The sequence below is a fragment of the Gallinula chloropus genome (assembly GCF_964237585.1).
Source record: "Gallinula chloropus genome assembly, chromosome: 1".
Taxonomy (NCBI): Eukaryota; Metazoa; Chordata; class Aves; order Gruiformes; family Rallidae; genus Gallinula; species Gallinula chloropus.
In genome coordinates, this window is record NC_140085.1 from 43553360 (window position 1) to 43573796 (window position 20437).

Below are 20437 nucleotides of genomic sequence, written 5' to 3' on the forward strand. Positions count from 1 at the left end.
GATTGCAAGGTCCTGGTCTGAAACCTACAGAGATGGCCAGGCGAAACCAGTAGGTTAAAAGGAAGAGGTTTTCTTCCTGGTCAAACAGGTAACTTGATCAACAGGTAGATGCTCAGCTAAATAATGAATCATAGACTCATGGAATCATAACATTGTTTTGGTTGGAAAAGAACTTTAAAATTATCAAGTCCAAACATAATTTGTAGTGGAATAAGGTTAGTGGAGGACAGATTTCTGAGAGACCACTGATTTTGGCACAACACTCTCCTTACAGGCAGGTACCAGGAGCAAGCACAGGTATGGAAAGCTGCTTACAAGGACCTTAAACATACAGCTTTGTGTATGAAGCAGAAAGGGGTTCTAATGTGATTTGATGTTTTACCGAGTTATTAGGGGGAAAAAAAATCAGTTTGAAAAATATAGATGTGTTTGTAACAATGAAAATTATAGAAGACAAGTGATGTTTGTTGGGAGAAAGAATATTTTTTGTTATACCAGGAACTTAGCTGATCTGGGTCAGTATTGATATCTGACTCCATAGTCTACTTGGAATGCTTTACTTATTTTTATGTTTTGAGTTAACAGGATAACTCTTGTGTATTTTCTCAGTAGCTGAACTGAGTTTTGTGGTTCATTCTTCCAGATAATCAGGAAAGTCTGTGGGGATGATCCTTTTATTCTGAAGCTTTATCCAGATAGCTGTATTCGCAACTTGGTTGAGGACTACTATTTCTCTTTCATACCCGAAGAAGGGCTTGTGTGGTCAGAAACTCATCATTGCGTGGGGCAACATGAGGAAGGGATGTGCTTAAGAAAGAGGAAAGTAAAATTACGATTCTTCCAAAACCAATTTTGCCATAAAACAATGCAAGAACAAAGGACTTGCATGAGTCATCCAATTACGGGGAATAAAATGGCAAGATGGTCATTCTCTCATCCCAATAGATATGACCAATAAGGTAACAGTCATGCCCTCACCAGTTAGTGAAAAAGGAATCCAAACTCTCCTAGGGATTATAGAGAATGAGTATTCTAGGTCACATTCAGCGTATGAGTCATCGCTGTCGAGTTCTCTGTTGAGAACTATTTGGACTGACGCCCTGAGCAGTTCATGCAGTAGCCCATGGGTCAGTTCAGATAGGACCATATGTGAGAAACATTCTCTGTGCTGCTGTCAGGGAGCATGACCTCAACTGGGGCCTCTGGAAGAAAGCACCTGGAGAGACCGAAAGTCAGCTTCTAGGGTTCTGAACTACAATGTAGGGCATTTTGCTCAAAGACCTGGGTTGATGGCTAATGCAGAAGAAAGAAGTAACCTAGCATGTACCCCAAGGAGATTAAACATTGGGGGAAAATAATGTGCAATTTCACTTGTGTATAATAGGAAGCACTGCATCAAGAATCACCTGAGCCTCACAAGAAACTAGGCATAGACAACAATGATCCAACCTGAGCCAATAACTTAACACAATATGCCATGTCTGCTATGCAACCACCATAACACGTGAACCCCAAGTCATGGCCTTAATGGACACTTTATGAACATTTTACATGGGTTTCCCATAGACTAAGGGAGTATATATCTATCTGTATTTATACATCTATATAAGACATGACAGGAAGGAGGGTGAAGCTTAGTGGGAATGTATGGGATATTGTAATACCTGAGCATAACATAAACGACAATGAATAAAGGGTGGAGATTACACTGGGCCTGGATGGGATGAATAGATGGATTTTGTTCATAGCAGCCCATATGGTGGTGTTTTGGATCTTGTGATGTTTTGGATTTGTGACTAAAGTGTAGAAAATACACCAGAGTTAGTTGGTGCTGAGCAGTCCTTTCATAGCATCAAGACATTCCTACTCTGCTCTCCCAGTGAGTAGGCTGGCATTATGCAACAAGTTGGGAAAAGACACAACAAAGGCAGCTGACCCCAACTGACCAAAGGAATATTTCATGCCATACAAAATCATGCTCAGCAGTAAAAAGAGGTGTTTTGGGAAGGAGGCATTGCTCAGATGCTGTGTGGACATTGGTCTACTTGTGGGAAGTGGTAAGTGATTTTCTTTGTGTCAATTGTTTTATTTTGGGTTTTTTTTTCTTCTGATTTCCTTCACTTATTAAACTATCTCAACCCATAAGTTTTCTCACATTTATTCTTCCTATTCTCTCCCCTGTCCCACTGAGGACAGAACACATAAGTAGCAGGGTAGTGCTTACCTGCTGAACTAGGTTAACCCACCACACCTTAGCAATGGCCTTGTAAATTTCATTACCATTCAACTTTCGATCATCACAGATATGATAGTGATATTGCTGTACACAAATTAGAGGAATACCTTAGTTAAGGGAATTTCAAAATCATGCAAAATGTTTCTACACTGTTCAGCACAGCAGGATCCTTGGAAATGTGGAGAAAAAAAAATCAGTATTTCCATGTTGATCATATAGGATTAGCAGGATACCTTTATAGAAAGAGATAAGCAACATTTCTGAGCAGCAAAGTATTTGTTATACCAATATATGACTAATTACTGTAACAGAAAAGCAATATATATATATATATTGCTGTATATATACAGCACACACACGGGAGCTGTAAGATGAGTAAGATACTGCCCAACGGGAAGACATCAGTGGAAAAACAATCAGGGCAAAGTAATTTTATAGAAGCAGCTTCTCAAAAATATTTCAGGGATTTATACTTTTTAAAAATGTTATTAATGATTCTCAAAATTACTTATATACCTATTGATAACAAAATTGAGAGGCATTATCAAAAGAAGTTAACTTTTCTATATAAGAGAGTGCTGGATTCTGAAGTTACCATGTTCTAAAACATTTAGTGGGTTACATGCAAGGATAGCTTCTGGAGCAAGAAAGCTCCAGAAATAGCCTAAGTAAGGACTGCATGGGATTAATTTATGATTTTACATATCCATATCTAAACTGGTCACCATAAACTTTTTTCACACTCTACAGAGAGATGTAAGTACTTCCACCCTGCTTAAATGAGGTACTTATACCAGGCTGTGGTGAATTGCACTCTAAAAAAGAATATTTCTCTTCACTGACTGCAAAAAGCCCTATGCAAATGAGTTGGAGCAAGATGTCTAACTTGTAGATGCTAGGACAGATGTGTTCTATCCTCTGCCTGTTTGGGAAAAAAAAATCTTAAGAAGCTATCTGAAGCCAAGTATGGCTGCTAAAGACCTGGATCACTGAGCAAAGAAATAACTCTTTCAATTGGGTCTTAAAGTTTAAGTCAACAGGCTATAGCATGTACCCATCAATAAACAAGATTGCATCAGAATTATAAACTTCATTATTATTATTGAATAATTAGCTTTCACTCCCTTCTCATCACTGCAAAAGTGGAAAACATCTCTAATTTTGTGTATTAATTTACCAGTGGTTGGCATGAAAGGATTTCTTTATTACTAGAAAAAACTTAAATATCTTGAGTATGAACCCAACATTAATTGCCACCCTTTGGAAGATGCCATTGAGAATAAATGTTTACTATAAATAATAAATGTTGAAAACGTGGAAAATAAATCACAAGCACTAATTCCCCAAGAGCTTGCATAATCTGCAAGGTTTTTAACCAGCTCAGGAAATTTTCCCTGGCTGTTTCCCATTGCTACCATTCATTATTTTTCCTCAAAAGCATATCTACTTTTGGCACTGAAAATTCCATTTATATCCCTAGAAAATGCATCTGAAGAGAATGAAAGTCTCCTCCCTCCTTTTCTCCCTGTTAGAGATGTGAAAGCAGGGAAGTCAAAGCAGTCAGAATTACATGAGGATCAGCGGCAGAATTGAGCATGGAGCCACAGGTGTCTCCCACCAGAAACAGTGTGTCCCGCTGAAGCAGTAGCAAAGAGAAATGATACGAAAGTGCTGGGCCTTAATCAAGATTTGCTTCTCCAAAAACTACAAGGGAGTCAAAGCAACAGATGTTAGAAAAATGTAATAACATGTCTAAAATTTAGCACCTAGGGGTGTTGGATGAAATCCCATCCTGAAGTGCTCCCATTTCTAAGTACATATCCAACACGATGACAGAGAACTGCTCCAACAACTCTAAAAACTCTCTAAGTTAGTAAATCTTTATGGAAATGTGATTTGATGCATTTTAAACTGTGGGCTTTTTATTTTTCCATCGCTCTTCTTTTTTTAATCTGTCTCTTACATAACAGTCTCTTCTAAGCTTAGCAGAACACTATGAGGGACAATGAGATTTATATGGAAGAAGAGGTAAACTGACATGCAGACCAGTCAGAAAACAAAAAGTACCTTTCTGGATTTTAATAACATGGGACTCAAGACTGGACAATATATGAGCTTTATCTCCACACTGAGGATGGGAGCTTCTGAAATAATTTGAATGTTGTATTCCTGTGATCCTGGGTTGATGTGGTAGCTAAAAAAGCCCTACAAATCACTATTCCTTTCCAATTTACCTTGCATCTCTGTTTCTAAACTACGGAACTGCTGGGAAAGTGCTGTTTGGAAGAGATTATTGACAATTTTTGGAGAAGTAGTTCACTACAGATTAGATCTATTTTCAGCATGTGATGAGAGAGAATTTCATACCTGCATTCAGGCTGTATTTCTGAATGGACAGAGCCTGACATGTTCAATACATTTCCAGACACCTGACTGAATGAAGCCAAACACACTGAAGAGAAACAAAACTTAATGACTTGACTTTGAAAATTTTAAAGACTAAAAGGCTCACTATTCATCGTAAGCACATTATGTCATTTCTTCTAGTTTTGAATAGAAACCCACTGGGACCAAAGGACAGTAATGCTGTGATTTGTCAAGAAGACCTGTACTTACAGGCTTTTTCTTTGAATCAGTTCAAGTGCTTCAGCAATTACTATATAATCTTCTATCTTTCTGAAGCAGAATCCTCTCTTCTAATGACACAAGATAGCACAAAGCTCCTCCAATATACTCTTTTTTCATCCCGGATGCTCTAATCCTGTGAGTCTTCCCATCAGTATCACTGGCCAGTGACATAAAGTAGCATTACCCAGATATAAACTACATATAAACTTCCTGTGGAGATGTAAAATGCAAATGAATAATGGGATTTTAAAACAATAAGGAGCCCTGATATTGTTCTCTCATACATGAAGCATACCCTGCAATCTTAAAAAGGCCCAGTTACCTGAGACTCATTATACTAAGTCTGTCTCTACATCAATCTGCTTCTCCCAAACAAGTCCTTGACAACATTTCTTTTCCACCTCTGAACAAGCTGTAAGCAGGTAAACTTCAGAACTGGAAGAAATTTAGTTTCATCAATGCATGCAAGTAAGTCCTGCTGAGCGTGTTTCCTGCATAGACCATGGCATCAACTAGATGAGTCCAATTCCACATACTGGAACCAATCCTGGAAACCTGCCCAAGGAACCTGACACTTAGCTTCCACAGCCTAAATTAGTTACTTGGCCAGGACCAGTCTGTCGAGCTCAGTATGGTCCTCTTGATGAAGGAACTACCATGATTCACCTTGTCCAATGTTTTGCTCCCTCCTCATTCAGAGGCTTCACTGAATGCCTCAGCCTCCTGCACAGGGTTATCCACGTCCTTTTAAAGGCAACATTCATTTTGCCTTTGAGCAACTAATTCCTCTGCTCCTAAATTCTGGCAAACTTCCTTTCTCAATTAGCAGTATGTGATGAAAAAACACCCAAGTCTTCAAAACCTTTCTGTCTTCCTGCATGTCCTGCTCACTGACTGAACAGGCAATAATATCATTAAGAGACACATCCTCCAGGCTGCTGTCACACAGCTCTGGCACAAAAGCAGAACACCAACCTTGAATCTTTTATAGCCCTAATTCACCATTTAACAACTTTTGGCTCCTGAAAATATGGCTTCCATATTTATTTTTGTTACATGATAGCTGTGTAGTCAGTGCTGTGTGAATCCAAGACTCCTGTGTACACTAAAACATTTAACCTGTAGTAGATTTGCATGGACCTGTCTTCTTAACAGAGAAGACACCCCCAAGGCTATAGAGGCAGATCTGTCTGCCATGTACCATGGACTAATGCTTTCCTGGGATGTTTGCCATATATCATATTCTAATGCTCTCCTGAAGATTTTAGCACAGACTTTTCAGACTTCTTCCCACAGGAATGTGTACATTCCTCATATAACAAGGTGATAGAGACTGCGCTAGAGTAAACATAGATTTGTAAGCCTCTTCATTTCATGAAGTGCTAATAATATTCTTCAAACATACAAAACACAAGCTTGGCAGTGAATTTAAAAACATATTTCTGAAAACAGTGCAAAATTTTCAGCAGACAATCTGAGCTACAAAAGAGCAGATGCTACCTGATTAAACACCATACTATGCTCTAGATTTTTATCATTTTGGAGGAGGAATTTTACTTTTAAATTAATTGCACAATATGGCTCCCAGATCAGGGTTTTCATGTCTGGGAAACTCCATGTTCACGGTCAGGTTGGCCAGGGTTTTGGGCAACCTGATCTAGTGAAAAGTCTCCCTGCCCACAGCAAGGTGATGGACTAGGTGATCTTTAAAGGCACCTTCCAACAGAAACCATTGTATGTTTAAACTCATACAGAATGCAAAAGCAACAGGAAAAAAGTCTGCCTAGAACGGCACTAAGTGTTACTTGGCAGGGGGCTTTCCTGAATGACAGAAAAAAATCTATTTTATGTGGTATTTTATCAGCTAAAACTTGAGTCAATAGTGCCATAATGATGTCTTTTGAAAAGCAACATTAGAAGGGAAAATATTTAAATCATTTCATCAATTGTTTGCTAGCTTAAGAGCTTTTTGTTGTTTAATTACTTCAGGTGATGACAGCTAATTGGAAATGGTATAATTGTACTTTTTGCAATTGATGTTGTCTGTGTGTTGATGACATTAGCATGTCATCAACCATGCTGGCTTTTGTCTAAGATGTTTGATCAGTTGTGTTGTTGTTGAGGAGAAAGGCTAATCAGCCAAACCCATTAACTGTTATATTTGATTTATATTCAGAACAAAGTTCAACTTCTGCTTCCTTGGAAGCCACAGAGGATAAATTATTACAAAAGAGAGCAATAAATTTATTCTGATGACACAGAAAATGGAATAGTTTGTCAAAAATATGTAGGAAGTTTTAACTGATCAATGTCACTATGTGAAATTTCTCAGCAGTGCTCTAAACTGATCATTCCTAGACTTAACCTTATTTTTTATCATTTCATAGTTAATAACTTTAACAGTTTCTTTCCTTCCTTTCAGTAACAGATATTTTAGTTTCCATTTTATTAATACACTTTAAAAGCCCTTACATTCATTTAATATTCCTCCATCATGTTTAACTTTGCGGGAAAAGAAATGTTTGTGGATTATTTTTTTCCCCAGCTGGCATTTTACAGATCAAATTTCTTTTATATTAACTACTTACTCTCTACATTCAAACGATAAGAGTATAATTCCAATTTTTGTTCTTGGTAGAGATTTTTAAAATTTATGGTCTTTATACAAACTGCTAGATGAGCTCATACAGAGCCTTCTCATTGACAGGCATATATTTTAGCTAATCTTCAGTCCCATTTTTCTTGTCCCTTCCTCCAATTTTCAGCCATTTTTTGTATCTCTTTCAGAGGCAGGGTTATCATCAATAATAAAATTGTGGTCGTCATTTGCGTTTTTAAAGTCCTGAGGATATTTCATAGCTAGATCAAAGCTAGATTTATCTTAGTTGAGACTTTACTTCCTAATCTTTCATTCATTTTAGACAATAAACACTCAGGTATATTTTCTCAGGGATTCTTTGTAATCTAGATTGTCTCAGAAAAAAACTCCTGTGAAACGCACCAGCAAAACAAACCACATAAATACTCCCATCTCCTCATGCTGGAGCAAACAAACTCAACTTGCAATAAAATTGGCTTGTGAAGTCTTGGAGCTAGCTGAACACATTCCTCTTTTTACTCACTCTGTGGGAACTCTGTCAACACCTCGTAAACACTTCAGAAGTTTGGCTTGGCATAGTGTCTCCTGCGCTGCCAGGAGGATGAGCACCTTGCTGGTAGTAGGTGTGGGCTTGTAGCAAGCCCCAAGTCAATCAGTCCCAGCAAAATGTACCAGGCTCATGGAGCAAGTCGCTGCTTGAACAAGAGAGTAAGGTGCTAGTACACATGTCATGTCAGCAGCCCCATTCAGCACGGTCCAGGAATTTTCCTGTTAATGAACTTCAAATTTCAGGCTGAAACTGCAGAGGTGAGTGGAGGTTGGAGCCACACAACTTCCACCAGGGTGGGGTGAAAGTGGGTGGAGACAGTCCACTCCCATCTTCACAACCATGTCTATGTGTACTAATTTCACTACTGACTGAAATTAATCACAGAAAATTAAGGTAGCCATGTCATTAATAGCATGTCTTACAAAACAGTCCAGAATACAGATACAGTGACAGGACATCTGCATCTACATCCGCATTGGCCCAGCATTGTCACAGGGATTCACTGAAAGGGTAATAGAGTGGCAGGGGAAAAAAAGTCACCTGAGAAGTTATTTTTGAAAATATTAATGCTTCTGAGATGAAAACTGACCAAATGCAAATTCTTTTATAGCCATGGAATTAATCTGCATGAATTAGCAAGTGTCTGCCTTAGATAGATAGATGGAGTGTTTGCAACTAACTATCTTGCAGGGAGTTTCACTGAAGTTGGCAGTAATCCCCTTATTGTGCCATGAGATAGGTAACATGAGACTTCATATGCCACGCTGCAAAAGGGTGTTTTTTTTTTCCTTTCAAGTAAACTGTTTTTCATGGGGTATAAGTGCAGTTTCATAACAGGAGAACATATTTGTGTCAATGCTATTTAATCAACAGTGAAGGAAAACATATTCCAATGAGCACATATATTTCAAGGAAAATATATTTCAATGATTAAAGACTAAAATTCAGATGTGAAGTTGTGTTATAAATCTCACTTTGAATCCTGTAACCTGTTTATTAATATTACTCTAATAAATAAAAAATACAGAACAGAAAGATATTAATCTCTAATTGCTTAATCATTAATATTTTCTTTTAAATTAGAGCAAGGTCAGAGATCAGGTCCAGAGTTGCACTGAACCAGATTTTAAGCATCTTTCAATTTGCCTCATCTGAATTTGAATCAGTTCTGACTTCTAACAGTCTGAAAGATCAGAGGGCACTAATAGTGAGGCTTGGCTAGAACCCATCCTTTTCTCCCTCATTCTTAAATAATTACTTATTTCAGGTTCAAAGCAAGCTATAAATTAATATTTTAGGCCCATGCCATTTTTGTGGGAAGATTCAGAATTCTTAATTGTACCTAAGAGGATGTATGAAATCCCCAGAAAGATGCTATTACTTTGTTATTAGAAGTAATTCTGAGCCTGTACTTAGGATCTTCAGATATTTTTATGAGGGTTTTTTTTTCCCCATGTGTGGATTCCAGGTCTTCAGCAATTGTTCACTTAAAGCCTATTTGTGTCATCCTTTGATGCCAACAGGAGTTCTCAGTACACAGTGGGCACCTAATAAATAACAAATCTGTTCAGTTATGCTGCAGTCTGGGGGAATATTCACATTCCTTCAGGAGCTGACCATGATGGAAGAAAGAATAGAAGCCATGGTGATTCCCCACAGAAATGGCGAAGTGTAAGAAAAGGAGCAGGGCTGGCACTTCTAAATTGTGCTGTTTTATCGGACACATCCCACCCAATGCCTGGAAATGCTCTGCAGAAGCCTCCCAGTCCCTAGGATGTATTTTTGTTGAGACTCCAGAAGAATTCTGCAGAAATTAGTCCCTCAACAGAGTCTTGGAAGTCCCTAGGTCCTTGCCAGTTCAGTCACGTGAGGCTGAGCCTCCAGTCTCTGGGGTCAATGGGCTTTCACAAGTTTACTCAGTGGTGCACAAGGCTTCTCCAACAAGAGATTTCAACAGAACTTAGGAGATGGATTTACAGCATGCTGGCTATTAACTTGGTACAGTAGATATGAACCAGAAATAAATGACTCAGTGCTCTAGATCTTGCCATATCAGTAACAGTGATGCATAGGCACTTGTTCAGGTAGCCAGGTTACATTTCCAGCAGCAGATGTCAATGCCAATGCCAGCTAGAAAATTTATTTTGGAAACTCTTCATGTCTTAGAAAGATTTGTTCCACCTGTCTTAAACGTCTAATCTGAAAGATTTTAATATTTTTTTGCTTTTAATTTAGTTTCAATCTGATTCAAAACAAAGGCAAGTATTTTATATTAACTGACCCATTGCAAGCTGTTTGCCTGAAGGATCTGCTTAGGTCAAACTACCAGAACCAGTGGGTGTCAGTCAGGAAAAAAATGACCCAAACCCCACTGTAACAGGTCTGAAAACAGAAGTGTCTTTCATTTCTTACAAAACAACAGTATTTCTTTAGATTTATAGGAAAGGCTTCATCAGCCTTCTGTTTCCAATTCCCAATAAAATATGAAGGAGAAATAGAAGGGATATACAACTCCAAATCATGCGAAGTATGGCAGTCTGGAATTCCTTACTGAAATTAGTTATGGAGAGACATTAATGACTGTACCTTCTAACTTGGCTTCAGGTCACTACCTTTACTCTTAATCTTTGCAAAGATTAACAAGCAGCCAATTTACATATATAGCTCCGTAAAAGATTTACAGATTCTGATTGTAGGAATGAGCTCCAGATATCCCTGCAAGCTTCCTGTCTTTCTGGTTCTTCCAAGTTAAATCCTGGATTCTGTTCTTCACCCCACCTCCTTCAAAACAAAAAACCAAACATAACCAAAACAAATACATTAATTAGTGGAATAATAATTTTAAAAACCCCTCAAAAATCTTGAATTCTGTTCTGACTTTTTCAGAACAGCATCTTTTTTTTTTCTGACACATCCTGAGTAATTACAACTTTACTCATGGAGAAGGCAGAAGGCAATAGTTCAGGGGAAAAGACTGCGGTTTTGTGTGCTGCTGGGTAGCAAGTCACAGCGGCTCTGAACTTTCAAGGGCCGGATTCTTACAAAGCAAACTAAACAAGAGTAGCTTAAATGAACTCCTGGGCCAATTGTTGAATACACTTTAAACAAATTCCCAGCATTTCATTGAAATTAACCTTTTCTTTCCCTTCCTGTTGTGTGACCCAGTAACTTTCATGGAAAAAAACCACCCTGCAGTCCCTGGTCAACTTCCCTGATGTTATGAAAAATGTTATTACCTGATTGAACAGTTTAAAATTCACTGTAACACACCCATTTTTCAATACAAAGAAAATACTTCCTGAAAACAAGAATTACATTCCCAGGTCTAGTACTCAAGGCCAGACTGACAGTGTATGACTTAGTTTGTCTACATTTAACCCCCCAACAGGGGCAATGCATCTCCATTTATTCTTCTACTGCACTGAGGTTGGCACAGCTCAGCGCTGGCTCATCCCACACCTCAGCTTTTCCTATGGGACATCTCCACTTTCTGCATCTCCCTGGGAAAGGGTGACTGCTGGTAAACAGCAATCACTGCCTAAACAGTCAAATTCCTCCTGCCTGCACACAGCTGCCAGCCAGAAGCAGAGGCAGCCCCTGGTCCAGGGGAAGGACAGTAGCCTGACCTCTGATTTCCCAAAACCAGATCTGTCTCTTTGGACTGCTGAGGTGGACACAGTTTGCAATAGAGATTTCTATTTCTGTGTGTTAACAGCATCCACCAAATGATCTTCCATTTCATTCAGGGTCCTTATGCTCTAACTGCATACAGACAACAAGCACTGTTATCCCACTATAGCCAAATATGCTAAGAGTAGTCAGGGCAGCTCTCCTTTACAGGGTAAGTTGTATGTTTATGTGGACACACACCCCTTTCCCTAAGCATTCTGAAAAATGACAGTAGGGGGTTAATGAGAGTTTCCGTCAGGTTCTGGAAACTCTCTCCTGGCTAATCAGGCAGTCTGCAAATTCCTCTGTCACAAGGTTCAATGCCTCCACATTCCTTCGCAAGTGTCAGGGTGATCTAAGCACAGGAAACCTGCTGCTGCTAGTTGCAGAGCAACCAAGAAGAGAAATTCTCTGTATTATTGCAATTTGGTCCCCAGCCAGGCTCAAGTTCGTGTTGCTGGGGCTGGGGAATAGCTGACCACAGACCTGGGTGGTGAGACTGAAAGCTGGGCACAGCACTGAGGTTCTCCTATAGGCCATTTCTCCATAGCTCCTTAAGGGCAAGTGACCGAGTGGCTTTAAACAAAGAAGCAAAAAAACCCACCCAAACAAGCTTTATTATAATATAAAGTGAGTCACCTGACATTTTAAATAGGAAAAATTTGGCTAGTTAAGAGGCTAATAAAATTAAATATATAAATAACATTTATTTATACATAGCTCTCCCTCTCCAACATAGTCCTTTATTCTGAGCTGGCTTTAGCTAGTTTTGTGGCTTCCTGACCATAGCAAATTCTGTGCAGCCTCTCCTGATCTGGAAAGGCTTCCTTCTGGCCCTGGCAGGGGCTGGCTGGCTGCTCCCTGGTCCTCACAACACTTCCAATCTCCATGCTGCAGGTTCCCAGCTCCATGCCCTGCTCCCTCGTTACCTTTCCTTGATGGCTCTTGAACGTGCCTGGTCCCTCAGCATGCTCTGTGCCTGAAGCCATTTCCCCCATCTTGCCTTCTTTCCTGTTGGCTGCAGATGACCTACTTCCTATTTAAAGGATCAGCATGAAAACATCCATATCCACAAACCAAATGTTAAATGTGCCTGGCTCAAGGCTTCCCAACTGTGTGGTCCAAATGGCTTTTTGGTGGCCAACACTCAGGATAAGATTAGTTAGATCCTGCTGCTCACCCTTAGAGGCAAAGGGAACTGTGCTGTCAGCAGCCTTGTTAAAAGCCATTAACTCTGTTAATATCTTTCTCGCCCGTCTGCCCTGTTGACAGGCCACGCAGCAAACTCAGCTCTGGGAGATGCTTGCACAGAGAGACCAGGCAACATCACCAGAGCTGTGCTGTCACTGCCATATTTCGGGGCAAAGGGCTGATATTTTATTCGGGGTTTGAACTGCACCACCAGACTTCGAAATAGGTGGCTGCAGACCTAAAGAAGAGGTCAGGGATATTGTGGACCAGGCCACTGCTATTCAGGACCATCCATTAGTTTAAAAAAGTGAATTAAATATCATAATCAGAATAGGCCAAGCTGCAAAACAGCATTCTTCTTAAGTCCATACCCTGTGTTACCGATACTGCAAACAATGGAACTATACATACAGTAATTAAGAATTAACCTCCTTACATAATGCAAATTTACCTTGATTAATCTCTATGGTGCAAGATATTTGGATTACAGGTAGTGACCAATGTGTTGCAAACAGTGGCTGTGTCAAATTCAGGCAGTGTGGTAAGTTATAGATAAGTGTAACTGTGAGTATAACACAGCACGCGCTGTGTTTTTAGCTGAGTTTCAAAAATCTGTATGCAGGGTTCCAAATTTTCTACTAATTCACCTTATTTTAACTCTTTTTGCATTTACATTATTTTTCCAAGGTTGCTCTTTGCAGTGGTTCTCCATTTTTTGCTGTAGCTTGATTCGACAAACCTTTCTTACAGAAAACAGGAGATCAACAGGCTGCCAATACATTGCAGTAAAAACATATTTTATAGCAAGCACATGCTATATTTGTGACATAGGTGTGTATAAAGTTCAAAGTCACCACACAGCAACATGAAAAACTATTGTCAATGCTCGAAGTTTCTCGTAAGCTCTGTTTTGTGAGTCAGTAAAATGAATTTGAAGGGTGGTAAGCTTTCAAATGTTTGTAATATAAAACATTTACCACTTAAGGCTGGGTTTGGTGAGATTATTTATGGGCTACACAGTGTACCGTTAGTACACAACGTGAAAGATCTCTTTGTTAAAACTTTCCAGTAATCTTTGCTACTATACATTTTCTGTGTGTCTTATCACACCCTAAAGGAAAGAAAAGAGGAATTATTTGGGGGGGAGGGGGAAGGATCTTATGTTTGTTTACATCTGTTTTGCTAAAGATTCTGAATTTTTAGTACTTTGTTATTGAAGCTCATACGTATATCTAAGGCGTTTAGATTACAACAAGCTTGCTAGAATATCCACAAAAAATAAACTAAAAAGATGTCATCAATCAAAGCAAATCCGTTCATAGCATTTATTCAGTTCTAGTTGTGACATTTATTCAACTTCCCTTCTGCTGACTGTCAGAGTTGTGCTTTTCCTATCAACAGTGCCTTGCTCACAGTATCCGAAGCGGATTTTTAGGACGAAAAAAAAAAAGAGAATTTCCAGTGGTTTTTTTGATTGTTCTTCCTTTTTTTTTAATCTCACTTTTGGTACATCTTATAGTTTCTGTCTCTCTGCTCTGTCTTTCCTTTCTATCTGCTCCTCAGTGGAGTGGCAAGCTCACGGGCAGAAAAATCGGCATTAAAAATGGTTCCTTTCTCTGCTTAAGTCAGGCACATTCCTCCCAGTTCAATTTGTTTCACCACAGACAGATTTCTGTCAAAAGCTTGATTTCTGTTACAAACAGTATTACTTCAGGAGGAAGTAATCAAATGGAAGTTTTCAAAACTGGCTTTTCAAAGCACTCGGCTTCACTGACTTGTTGAAAGTCTCCAGGCTTTGCAAGAAGAAACCAAACTCTGGGTCATTTGTCTCTAACCTAGGTATCCTATCAGTTTTCATTCATTCCCTAGCTAATAAAATATAAAAATTAACATCACGTTCCTGAAGTTCTAATGTTTATTTACCATGTTTGAAGGATTACTTGCTCAAAGGGTTGTTGAAGGAGAACAATTCTCCTGCAGGAAGAGAAGGGATTAAATGTCTCACTTCTTCCCCTTGGAACTTTTAAAAATCTTTCAGAAAAAGTACTGTTTACAGAGCTTTTCCTCATTTTTCTCATACACAAGAAATCAGAATGCTTTTTTTCTTGCAGCAAGTTGTAAGGAAACAATGTGAGTTAGATGCCTGAGGACCTGACTCTGTTACAGGTACTTACTGAACGTCAGGAAAAGAAAACCACAGTGAGAGAACTGAACAAATTAAAATGTACTGAACATTTGACATTATGAAAATTGCTTCTAACACCAAAACCAATTAGATAGTAGAGCAGATATTCAGGGAAGTTCATGGGAGTGCTGGGTGGAAACAGTAAAAACAATTATGCAAGGTCTGAGGTCAGACTAAATGATGATAAGATTCATTTTAAGTGATGGTGACACAACGAGCTCTTGTTCTGGTTCCCTATGTGGCTGGGTGTAGCAATGGCAAAGTAGAGGAGGTGTCTCTGATTCCCGCCAAGCGATGGCAAAGTACGTGCCTTCTGTAGCAGCATTGCTGATCCCAAAATTTCTGTGAAGTACCTCACATTTTTAACTGAATAAATAATGAATGAGGGTTTATCTGTCAAAAACACATTGTTTTAAGTCCAAGCTCCATGTTTTTATGTGGTTAGCTTAAAGACCTAGGTTCCCTATTAAGACTATTTTGTGTTTTCTGCTCTAAAAAGGCATGAACTGAAAACATGAACAACAGGAGAATATTAATTTGGTATTTGGTTCTTATTTGGTTTTTTAATTAGGCAAAATCATTGGGCAAAATATGATAAAATGGTAAATGATAAATGAAGAGGATAAAATGTCAGTATTTGCCACTGATTTGAAGGTCAAGGCACTGGTCCTTCCTAGATACTTCCTAAGAGCAGCTGGATGCAAATATTCATGAACAAAAGCAGACAGAATTATAATTTTATAAAGAACTACCATAGCTTGCTTTGCTTCTCAAAAGCAGGTTACAAAAGCTGGGGGAGACGACAACAAAAAAAGTCCCAACAACCAGGATTCATCACTTCCAGGAATTTTCATATTACTTCATATTGAAACACAAACAAGGATGCAATTTGCTAAAGATTCCTTTGAATTCTGTGAATCCTGTGAATCCTGTCTTCCAGCTGCTTAATTTTCACCATCAAAACAAGCTAGAAAACCTCTTCCCTCCAGAGAAATGTTCAACTTAGATACAGCTCCAGAACAGGATATAAGTTATTAAATCCATCAGAGTAACTTAACTAAATAACTTATGATCAAGGTTTATGTTCTTTTGGGCCTTTTTTTTTCCAATCATCCTCATCTGTGTTCTAAATTATTTATATTTCAGCCTGTCCTGCAGGACACAAACTGAAGCTGGTAATACATTGCACTGAGGGTTTAATGTTTAGTTCCCTTCTAACTTGAAAACTTGTCATTACCTTGAAAAGGAAAAAATAGAATAAAATCAAAACTTGAAAAAAAAACCCAAAACAACGAAATAACATCAAAAGTTTCTTTTAATTTACTTCAGTGAAACAAATCTTGCTTTACCACTGCAATAAGTGAGAGGAAAATTAGAACAGCTGTCAAGAGTCTAAGTACCATTTAATCTAAAATAAAAAAAAAACTTTTCCAGTTTATTTTAAACTAATGCTGTTTTGCTGGCACAAAAGAAATACGGGTTCAGATCCTTTGCCTGAAAAAGTGGATGTTCAGCTATCAAAAGAAGCATAAAGGACTTTGCAGTTGCATGGCATCATGTACTGGAGCATCTCATGGCACATCTCAGTGGTTTACCGTTTTACTGAAGCAGATATTGAGGCACATGGAGAGGGAGGTCTGAATTTTTGAAAGCAGCCTGTACTTGGGAGTCTTTCCATGATAAAGGGGTTTAACTCTCAACAGAGTTAATTTCCAGTCTCTAAAAGTGTAGCCTTCATCTGTCATAACACTTGCTGCATGGGAAAACATCTATTTTCTTAACCAGCCAGGTGTGTGAGGACCTTTACTTCAGGTCTTTCTCTAAATTCCAACTACAGGTATCATAAAATTGTGTCCATAATTTGAGACTGATGATTTACTGCTAAATGACATATTGTAGATTTTTCAGTAGACTAAATAACAACGAACAAAAATGGATTTTCCCCACTTCTGACCTCTAGGCAATTTTGCCTCCACATTCCAAGTCTTCCTGATGTACTCGCAAACCAGAATTATATTCAGGACCTTATTATTTTAAGACCAAAGAAAACTTAGGATGAAGCATTTTAGCTCAAACGTCTGCTTCATACAGAGTAAATCAGAAAAGCAATGTGAAATATCAGTGCAGAGGGATGAACATCAAACCACACTGACATGAACATCTGTCAGTCGCACGTACCACCATGCCGGACCAGTACAGATTTCTGCAACATGAATAAAATCACAGCTTCTTATCATGTGTCTCCTAGTATATAAACTGAGGCTGTTCAAAGCAGAGTATAAAATTACATGCTTATAAAGAGAGCAGCTTTTGAGGAGCAGCAACTTCTTTATTTTATTCCTAAAGCTGCCTGAGCAAAGGGTTGTGACAGGCTGGTGGGGCAAATACCAGGCTGTGCAAGGGGTAGGTAGGAGCAAGTGCAGAGTGGTAAGTCCTAAAGCTGAAAGGTCTGACTGTTACCCTTCTCTGTTAGTTCACCATCACTAAACGAGACAAAACCTGAAAAATTATTGGTCTAACACGGCTGGTGAGCACTTTGTTCCTTTTAGAAGTCAAAAGTCACACTGCAATCTGAGTCCCTTATTTTGTCTGCTAAAAGCCAGCCAGATCTCACTGACTTGTTCTGGTCATGGTGAAGGCTATGTTGTCAAAGACACGACAGAAATGCTAATCAAGAAGAAATGGTTCACTTCTAGCAACAAACTTAAAGTTTTAAGAGTTTGAAATTCACTTATGGATCTACTTAACCGGTTATTTAGATCATAATTTATGTATCTGCTGCCAATTGCATGAAGTTGCCTTTGGCGTTGAGGCTTTTCTTGCCCATCATACTTCATCAGCAATTTCTGATTTCTTTACTAGAGGTGTATGAGAGAATACTTTGTTAGCAAAACAGCATGTATTGGTTTTCTCTATCAGCACTTTGTTTAACAACCCTCCCTTTTCCTGCAGTACGTGTAAGCCTGACAATAAACCCTCTGACACATGGGCACTGTAGCCCTCTCTGGCAGGACCTGCCTGAGCCAGCCAAAGGGAATGGAGCAAGTGATGCCCATAACACAAGGACCCCAGGAGTAAAGTAGTGTCTCCCTCTCTCTGCCTGCAGCAGGGGATAAAAATCCCAGCGACCAGATCTAATTCAGACTGGGAACATAACAGATTTGCCTTCAAAACACAGGAGGCTCATCATACCATCACTCAGCACATGCTTTGCAACCTCTTACTCACCAGATCATGCAGTCAGCTGTGCCACATTTCTAAAAAGTGGCCAAATCTGAAGCTCACATAAGATGGGAAAATGCCAATGCCTTTGAACCAGGCCATCATTTCTGACTGATGCTGCCCCTTAAATACAGTTATCATCACAAGGCATATGCCAGCTATGGTGTATTATAGAATCATAGAATCATTTGGGTGGGTCATTGAGTCCAAGTCCACTGCCAAGTCTACCCTAAACCATGTCCCTGGGTGGCACATCTACACATCTTTTAAATACCTCCAGGGATGGTGACTCAACCAAAAGTCACCATAGCCAAAACCTATCCTTGGGCAGAGGGGGAGAGGGACACCACACTGTGCTGGCACATCCCCTTTCATTACAGAAACAAGGGATGCCTGACAACCAAAAGAAATCACTGTCAATATGCTCATAACTGCTTGGCAGAACAGCAATTATTTCACTGATTAAATCATCAATTAACTAGCAAAGGTAAAAATCAAAAGTTAAAGGAAACTTCACAGTGTTGCTATGTTAAATTTTCTCTATTCTGTTTTCAAGCTGTTATGTGATCTGGTGAAGTCCTGCTTTGTTCTCTCAGAGTCTGTTGCCATGGAAGTGACTGAAATATCACAAGTTAAGCACGATAGCCTCTATTTCCTAAACAAATAAGCAGCTTTTCCCTGTGCAAAGGACCACAAATGGTACTTATGCCGCTCTCAGATATGCATTGCATTTGCCAAATGCTTTTAAGCACTAAGCTCAGCTCTAAGCAATTGGGTCACCTCACAGGAAGGACCAGCTAGAAGGTGCTGCCTTGTGTGTGAACAGACAGGGAATGTTCTGGACCTCATGGTATTTCCAAATCAAATCGGGTCAGCCCCTCACTTCTGCTGTTTACTAGCAAATGGGCCCACGGAATACATGACAAAAAGGGGAAACAGGAGAGCTTCAGCTCAGGCAAAGCTTAAAGTCGGATGTCCAGTTGGACAGCACAATCCTACCAATAAAAAGGATGAAACAACAGAAGGCTCAATATTCAGCTGCCAAAACACTTCTGGGGTTTTTTGTAGAAGAGGGCTAACATCACTTTATGTGCTTTTCAGAAACGCTCTTCGTTTTCAGGAGAACATAGATAACTGCTGCTGTGCCTGTTGCTTGCAAGGACAAAGAAGGAGAGAGGACACCTCGCTTCCCCACTCCATAAAATGTAAGACAACGTGAGGCATGCCAGCCCACAGTCTGCAAGGGATGGACCAGAACAGCACAGCGGGGTGTTGCTTTTCCCAGCCTGATGTGTTCAGAGCAGGCACACAGTACTGGGAGCAGCCTGACACCACAGAGTCTCCCTTGGAGTCTGTTTTCAAAGAGCAAATATAGTGGTGCTCCCCTTTTCAGTAGAGGCAGATCCTTTCTCAGAATACAAGCTTAATTTGGAGAAAAATCTGTTTGCATGTTGTTTTTCACAACATATGCATTGCTACTGAACAAAGTGTATGGTGACAGAAACATTCCTGACATTTTAAAGCAGTTGCTATATTTTCCCATTTATTTATTTATGGATTATTCCCCACAGGAAGAAAACTGTGAAGAGAGGAATTTCATCATCTTCTTTACAGGTTTCTTATTAAAATTTCTGCAGCATTTCATAGATTTATATAGAAGTCCTGCATATATTCTAGAGATGTTGCATATATGAAGGATGATATTTTTTTCCTCATGCCTCCATTTTCTAATTTCTAATTGGAATTATTCAGATGTAAGCAAGTACAGCTCTTTTCATCAGAAGGAGACTTAAGGTTTGCCACTTGACTGTTGATCCTTCCAGCTTTGTGGCTAAATTTTTTTTTAATAGACGTAAGTTCTGTCTTACTTGTGCTTTTGGTGAGCTTACAAAAATTGAACTTCAGAAAAACTAGGCAATGACTCATGATCTTCTGTCTCCTAACCACCAGGACCTCCTAACCTAGGACCAGACAGGCAAAGCAATCAGTCAGATCAACAGACCCGGTGGCTGTTGCTGGAAGCTGCACTGGTGAGTGGCACTGGTGCAGCAGTGTTTCTGAAAGGTCCTGGGTTCAATACACTGCAGAGGAGGGAAACATAAATCTGTATATTCTTCACATTAACCCTTCAGATTTTGGGTGAAAATGTCTAGTTTT